This window comes from Artibeus jamaicensis, unplaced genomic scaffold, assembly GCF_021234435.1.
Source record: "Artibeus jamaicensis isolate MK-2021 breed Jamaican fruit bat unplaced genomic scaffold, CSHL_Jam_final scaffold_537, whole genome shotgun sequence".
Lineage (NCBI taxonomy): Eukaryota > Metazoa > Chordata > Mammalia > Chiroptera > Phyllostomidae > Artibeus > Artibeus jamaicensis.
The window spans coordinates 41,076,501-41,083,161 of record NW_026522047.1 but is presented as its reverse complement, the minus strand read 5'-3'; positions in this window follow the sequence as shown (position 1 = coordinate 41,083,161).

Sequence of the window (6,661 nt, the reverse complement as noted above, 5' to 3'; positions counted from 1 at the left end):
GGGCGGCACCCAAGGTCTGAAGTCCTTGCCTGTGCGGCTCCTTGCACGTGCCCATCCCCTCAGAGTTATTGTTACCTATCTCCTCCCATGTACAGATGAGTAAACTGAGGCACAGACCATGTTGGGCAAGATGAGACCTGGAGCCGGCTCTCACCCGTGCTGCTCCGGGTCTAAACCCATTATAACCAGGCAGCTTTAGGATGGCCATTTATTCTTCCAGCAAACACTGACCGAGCGCCTACTATGTGCCAGATATCCTAGCTGCTGCGGAAGGACAAAATCCCTGACCCCGCTACCTAACGTTCCAGTTAAGAGAGACAAGTCAGGAAAGGTGGTTTTAAAAAATATTCAAGCCTGTGGGATGGCAATACATTCTGAGGGAAAAGAGTGGAGGAGGGGCGGGGAGGTGTTGGGGGGCTGGAGCTGCGGCTTCACACAGGAAGTCAAGGAGGGTCACACTGACCAGATGGCATTGGCACCAGGAGAAGACATTGAACAGGCAGCCCAGGCACAGGAGAACCTTGTGAGCCTGGTCATGGCCCCCTGCCCGGACCCCCCTTAGCCCTCAGGACCCTCAAAGTAGGACAAGCATGCAGGGGGGAACATACGATTGCTTCCCGACTCTCGCAGCCATAGGAGGGATTGCAAGTTGCCCTTTCTGGGTGCAGAATCCCCTTTGAGAGGTTCTTGAAAGCTCTAGAAAGTTCTGGAACACTGCTCTTCCAAAGAGATATACATGATTCAGGGGCCTCTGGAACCCTCACAGATGTTACTATCAAGGCTCAGAGAGCCTTGGGTCACACAGCAGCAAACAGTCACCCTCGTGAAGCCCAGCCACCGGGAAAGTGCAGTGTTCTTTGTTGTTGAATCATAATGAATGGCGGGTGGAAAGTGTGATAAGGCCCCCACACCCCAGTCACCCCACACCCCACACCCCCACACCCCAGGGGGCAGTCCCCCTGCCCCAGTGGGGCAGGCAGGAGCTGCCCTACGCGCCCACCCACCCGCCCCCAGCCGAATGGCCCAGAGGAGCTCTGGGTGACTTTCCACTGCCGGGCAGGAGAAGAAAAGCAGAAATCAGTCTGGGCTGCACAGCGCTGGGAGGACAGCGCAGAACAGAAACAACCAGCGTGGCAAAACCAGGAGGCCAGGCTGAGTCACAGGCTGGAGGGCAGACGGAAGTGCAGAGAGGCCCCCGGAACTCGGGGGCCACCCTCTCTGGGCATCTCCCTGCTGCCCATTCCAGGGTGCACCCAGCTCCCAGCATGTCGCAACATGCTGGGTGTCAGGCCCTGGTCTGACGCCTTCTGCAGTTCCCCCTCGACCTCCTCAGAAGAACAACCTGGCTCCCTTGACCCCCAACAGGGCCGGGCCTCTGTGAATTTCTCCAGCTTCAAAACAAATCTCCCTTCCAGTTCCCCAAAAAGGCAAACTGGTTCCTCTCCACATGTCAGGCACCTGTGGGGACATTTGTCACATGTGGGTTCATTGGGGAGTACTGGGTGAGCTTGTGTGTGCATACGAAACCCGCACCGAGAAAGTGCATAAAACATGCACGCATAACCTAGCCAGTCGCTGGGAAGCCTGGCCCCCAGTCAGGCCAGGACTGAGTCATCGTCAACCCCATGGGGGTCCCCAGACACCCGTTCAAACAGGTGCCGCCTCCTGTCCCCCCACCCCCTCCCACCCTGCAGTCACCACTGATCTGACTTTTACAGCATTTTTAGGTCTGGGGGTGCTTTTTGACAGTAAGATTAATTTCATTTTTTTTATTTTTTAGACGTGCATGGTGTTGTCTCTGCTTTCTTTGGCGTTTGGTTCTATGAGTTTTAACATGTGTAGAGTCATGTAGATTCTCAGTGAAAGAGTTGACAGAACACAGCGCCGTCCCCCGGAAAAACTCTGTCCTTGGTAGTGTCTGACCTCGCCCCGCCCCAGCCCGGGACCGTCAGTCTGCTCTTTGTCACCACAATTCTAAAAATCTTTCTGAGCTCTGGTCAGGTGGCTCCGCTGACCGCAGCATTGTCCCCTACACAAAGGGCGGTAGATTCAGTCCCTGGTGGGGCACATGTGGGAGGCAGCTGATGGAGGCAGCCAACCGACATTTCTCTCCCTCTCCCTCTCCCTCTGTCTCTCTTCAATCAATAGACATCTCACTGGGCGAGGATTTAAAATATCTTTTTGAGAATGTCATATAAATGGGATCATACATGATGCAGCCCTTGAGACTGGTTCCTGTCACTGAGCACTTGGAACTTGTCTATGCAGTGGGTGTATGAGGACCTGTCCCTTCCGACTGTTGAGTAGTTTTCCTGTTCTGTGCATGCATCACTGTTCATCCACCAAATGACGTTTGGCTGTCTCCCATTTGGGACCGTCCTGACTACTGCCGCTGTGAACACATATGTGCGGGTCTCATATGGACAAGTAGTGTTCACTTCTCTTGCATAAATTCCTACAAGTGGGACTGTTGGGTCCTGGCATACCTGTATGTTCAACCTGGTAAAGAACTGCTGGGCGCTTTCGGAAGGTGGCTGTACCATTTTGCATCCCCACAGTGATGTCTGAGAGTTCTGGTTTCCTGCATCCTCACCAGCACTCGGTGTTGTTTTTATTTTTTTCTATTTTAGTCAATTGTGAATTTGATCTGCATCTCCCCACTGATTAATGATGTTGAATACTTTTTCATGCTCACGCACCCCCCACATCTTCTTTGGTGGAGTGTCTATTCAAATCTTACCATTTCTTTTAGTCGGTTGTTTTCTTCTTACAGTGTTTTGAGAATTCTTTATATATTCCAGATACAAACCCCTTACTGGGTGTGTGGTTCACAAATATTCTCTCCCACTCTGTGGTTTGGCTTTTCATCCTCTTGACCGTGTTCGTTGTGAAGCAAAAGTTTTTAATTTCGATGATGTTCAATTTATCTTTTTTTCTTTGTGGGTTATATACTTTTGGTGATGTCTGTAAGAACTCTTTGCCAAACCCAAGGCCACTGTGATCTTCTAGGATTTTTGTTGTTTTATATTTTACATTTAGATCTGTGATCCATTTCGAGTTAAATTTTTATACAGTCGAGTTTCTTTCTTTCCTTCTACCTTCCTTCTTGCATGTAGATACCCCTTGTCCCAGCACCTTTACTGAAGAGACCGTCCTTTCTCCGTTGCATTTTGCCAAAAGTCTGTATTGGTGTATTTGATGATTTTACTGAGATCTTCCATATTCTTGCTAATATTCTGTCTGCTCATTCTATTTATTTGCAGAGAGGAGTGTTGAAAAATAATTATAGATTTGTCTATTTCTCCTTTCCATTCTATTATATTTTTCTTCATATATTCTGTGCGTACACATTGAGGATCACCATGTCCTCTTGGTGAGCTGATTCTCTTCTATAATGCCTGTTTACTTCCTTGCTTTTCTTTACAAATTTACAGCCAAATTAAGTAACCCTAAAATTCATATTTAACTCCTGCCACTTTTGAACTTGTAAATGAAACTGCGTGAGATGACTTCTGGCGTGTCTGGTTTCTGTCCATCTCCGGTCAGGGTTGTGCCTTCAGTCCTCTCTGGTGCACCTGGCTGCAGTTCACGGATTCTCATCACCTTAGCAGTATTTTCTATTTAGTTGTTAAACCCAGACATAAGTCACATATTCATCTGTTTTCTTATTCTCATCAGTATTGTTTATTTATTTTTAAAAATCAGATATAATTGACACATACTCGTTTCAGGTGTACAGTGTGATGATTCAGTATTTATATATTGTGACGTGAATGTCAAAATAATTCTAGTTAGCACCCATAGCCACACAGCTACAATTTTTTTCTTGTGATGAGAAGTTTTAAGATCTACTCTCTTTGCCACTTTCGAATGTGCGGTACGGCGGCCCTGCTGGACGGGTCATCCATTCCACCGCAAAGGGGAGCTTGGCGGAATGTCACTTTGCAGCTGGAACGCACAGAGCAGCTGGTCCATGCCTTTTGGTGATGATATGTGACTTTCTGTGGGAAAACACTTGGTTGTATAACTGCTGGGTTATAAGGTATTTCCCAGATACTAGCTATTTTTTGCCAAAGTGTACACACTAACCTATACCCCCACTAGCTTTGGGGAGATTTCAAAGAGCTAAACTTATTCCAACATGAAAACCTTCCTTTATGCAGAAAAGATGCAGTCTTTGCCACTTCTCTGTTATTAAAAATATCCCTTTTGTTTCATGAAGAATAAGATATTGACAGTTTTTTCAAAGTGTCTCCCACCCCTCAGTTGATGGGGTTATTTGCCTCTGAGGGCCACAGCTGCTTCTATCCCGGGACCCTGCCCTTGGCCTCACCCAAGGCCATGCCCCCCACAACTAAAGGTGGCCCAAGGCTGGGGTATGGAAGTCTACCCCCCTCTTTTTATTGACTGATGAGTTATTTATTTGGATTAAGAAAACAAGTCCCCACCCAGCCCTTCCAGCTCCGGGTGTGCGTCTGAAAGAATAGAGGTCAGGGCCTTGGACAGTCACTGAAACGCCCGCAGCACCGCGGCTCACGCGGGCACAGCGTGGGTGCTAACTGCCTATCCCTGGCCAGCAGGGCCAGCTTCCCGAAGGCAGGACCCTGGCTCTAAAGACTTTTGGTTTTGAAATGCTCCTGGTTCTGCAATGAGGACTACATGTTTTCTTTTTGCTCCAGCTCCACCTGGCTGCACAGGTTGCAGCTGGTGCTGACACCAGGGAAGCACTGGCCAGCCATCAGGACAAGGGACTGACTTCTCCCTGCCTTGGTTTCCCATGTGGAACCAGGGCAACAATAGGACCTCCTTTGGGTGCATGCTAGATAGAGCCAGCAGGTAGGTGGGACAGCAAGAGAGTGGCCCCTATTGGACACAGAGGGCATGAAGTCTAGGTGATGTCCATGTGCACCGGCAGCCTCAACCAGGATCCCTTACCAAACCGACTTCCCAAGTCCAGCTTATCTCCTGAGGCTTCACATAGCCCAGCTCTCATCAACTCCCACCTGGAACAGCTCAGTCCCCTCCAACCTGGTCTCAGGTGCCCATCCTTGCCTCCCACAGTCTGTCGTCCCCATGTCAGCCACCAGAGGGCACTGCAAGCATCCGAGTCAGGCTCGGCATCTCCCTTCCAGCCTATCCTCCCCACAGCAGTCACCAAAGGGCTAGGTCCTGCAAGGACCCGAGTTGGGTCCTGTCCTTCCTCTGCCTACAGCCCTCCAGGGCACCTACCTCACTCAGAATAAAATCCCAAGTCCTGTCTGTGACTCACAAAGCCCTGCACGACCTGCCCCTGTCCCCTCCCTGTCCTCGCCTCCTCCCTCTTCTCCTTTCCTCTGTGCCAGCTACAGGGGCACCCGTGAGCACCTCCCTGCTGTTCCTTCAACACGCCAGGCACAGTCTGCCCCGTGGCCATTGCATGAGCTGCTTCCTCTGCCTGGAAAGCTCTTCCCTGAGGTCACAGCAGGGCTCCTTCCCTGTGTGTCTTCCAGGATCCTGCTGACATGCCGCCTTCTCAGAGAGGCTTTTCCTGACAAGCCTGTCTGAAGGGGCCACTGTTGCTCATCCCACGTCCCTGCTCTTTTTCTTCATAGATTAATTCATGGTGACAAGTACTGCTCCCCCAAACTCCCGCTGTATCTGTAGCACCTAGGATGATGCCTGGCACACAGGGTACCTTCGAGGATGTGTTGTTGGTGGAGGAGGGTTGGGAGAAGGTGGAGTTTCTTGCACACGGCTGGTAAGGATGTGAAGCGGGGCAGCCACCGTGAAGAAAGGACAGCGGCTCCTCCAACTCCCAGTTTCCCTACAACCCAGAAATTCCACTCTGAGCATTTATCCAATAGGAGTAACAGCAGGAACTCAGAGATTTGTACGCCCCTGTTCACAGCAGCATTATCCATAATGGCCAAAACGGGGAAACAACCTGTGTCCATGGACGGATGAATGGACGGTAGTCCGTCTGGAAGGACATTCTGTCACCTGCTACAGCATGGATGGACCTGGAGGACAGTGTAATGAATGAAATAAGCTACAGAATGACAAATACCCTGTAACTCCAATTACACACGGTCTCTAGAGGAACTCAGATGCATAGACAGAAAGTAGATGAGGATGCCTGGGGATCAGTGTTTAATGGGGCAGAGTTCCAGTTTGGGGAGGCAAGAAGTTCTGGAGACAGATCAGACAGTAAAGACGGCAGCACCACACTGTGAACCTAATGCCGCCGCCGAACTGTGCACTTCAAAATGGTTAATGGTCAATTTTACGTTATGTCTATTTACCATGATTTAAATCTTTAGGGAAAAAATAACTGAAAAAAAGCAGCAGATAGCCTGCCATGCATCTTCAGTTTACAGAAAGGTGGGCGGCTTGTCTTCCCAACATCTGAGTGGTGTGCTGGTCCCTGCCCCTCCCCACAAAGGAGGTGCCTCTTTTGCAGGAGGCTCCAGCCCTTAAGGCAAGTAAACTTGCAAAGAGGACCTCAGAGCAGGGCCCCTGGTGCCCCCGTCCCAGCCCAGGGTGGAAGGCGTCCCCAAAGAAGCTGTAGCTATGGCTCCAGTAAACTCGGACCCTCGTCCGAAGGTGCCAGGATCCAAGTTACCCATAGGGGACAAGACTACATCCCAGGGGGGCTCCAGGGCCCCTCCAATGCCCCCCATCT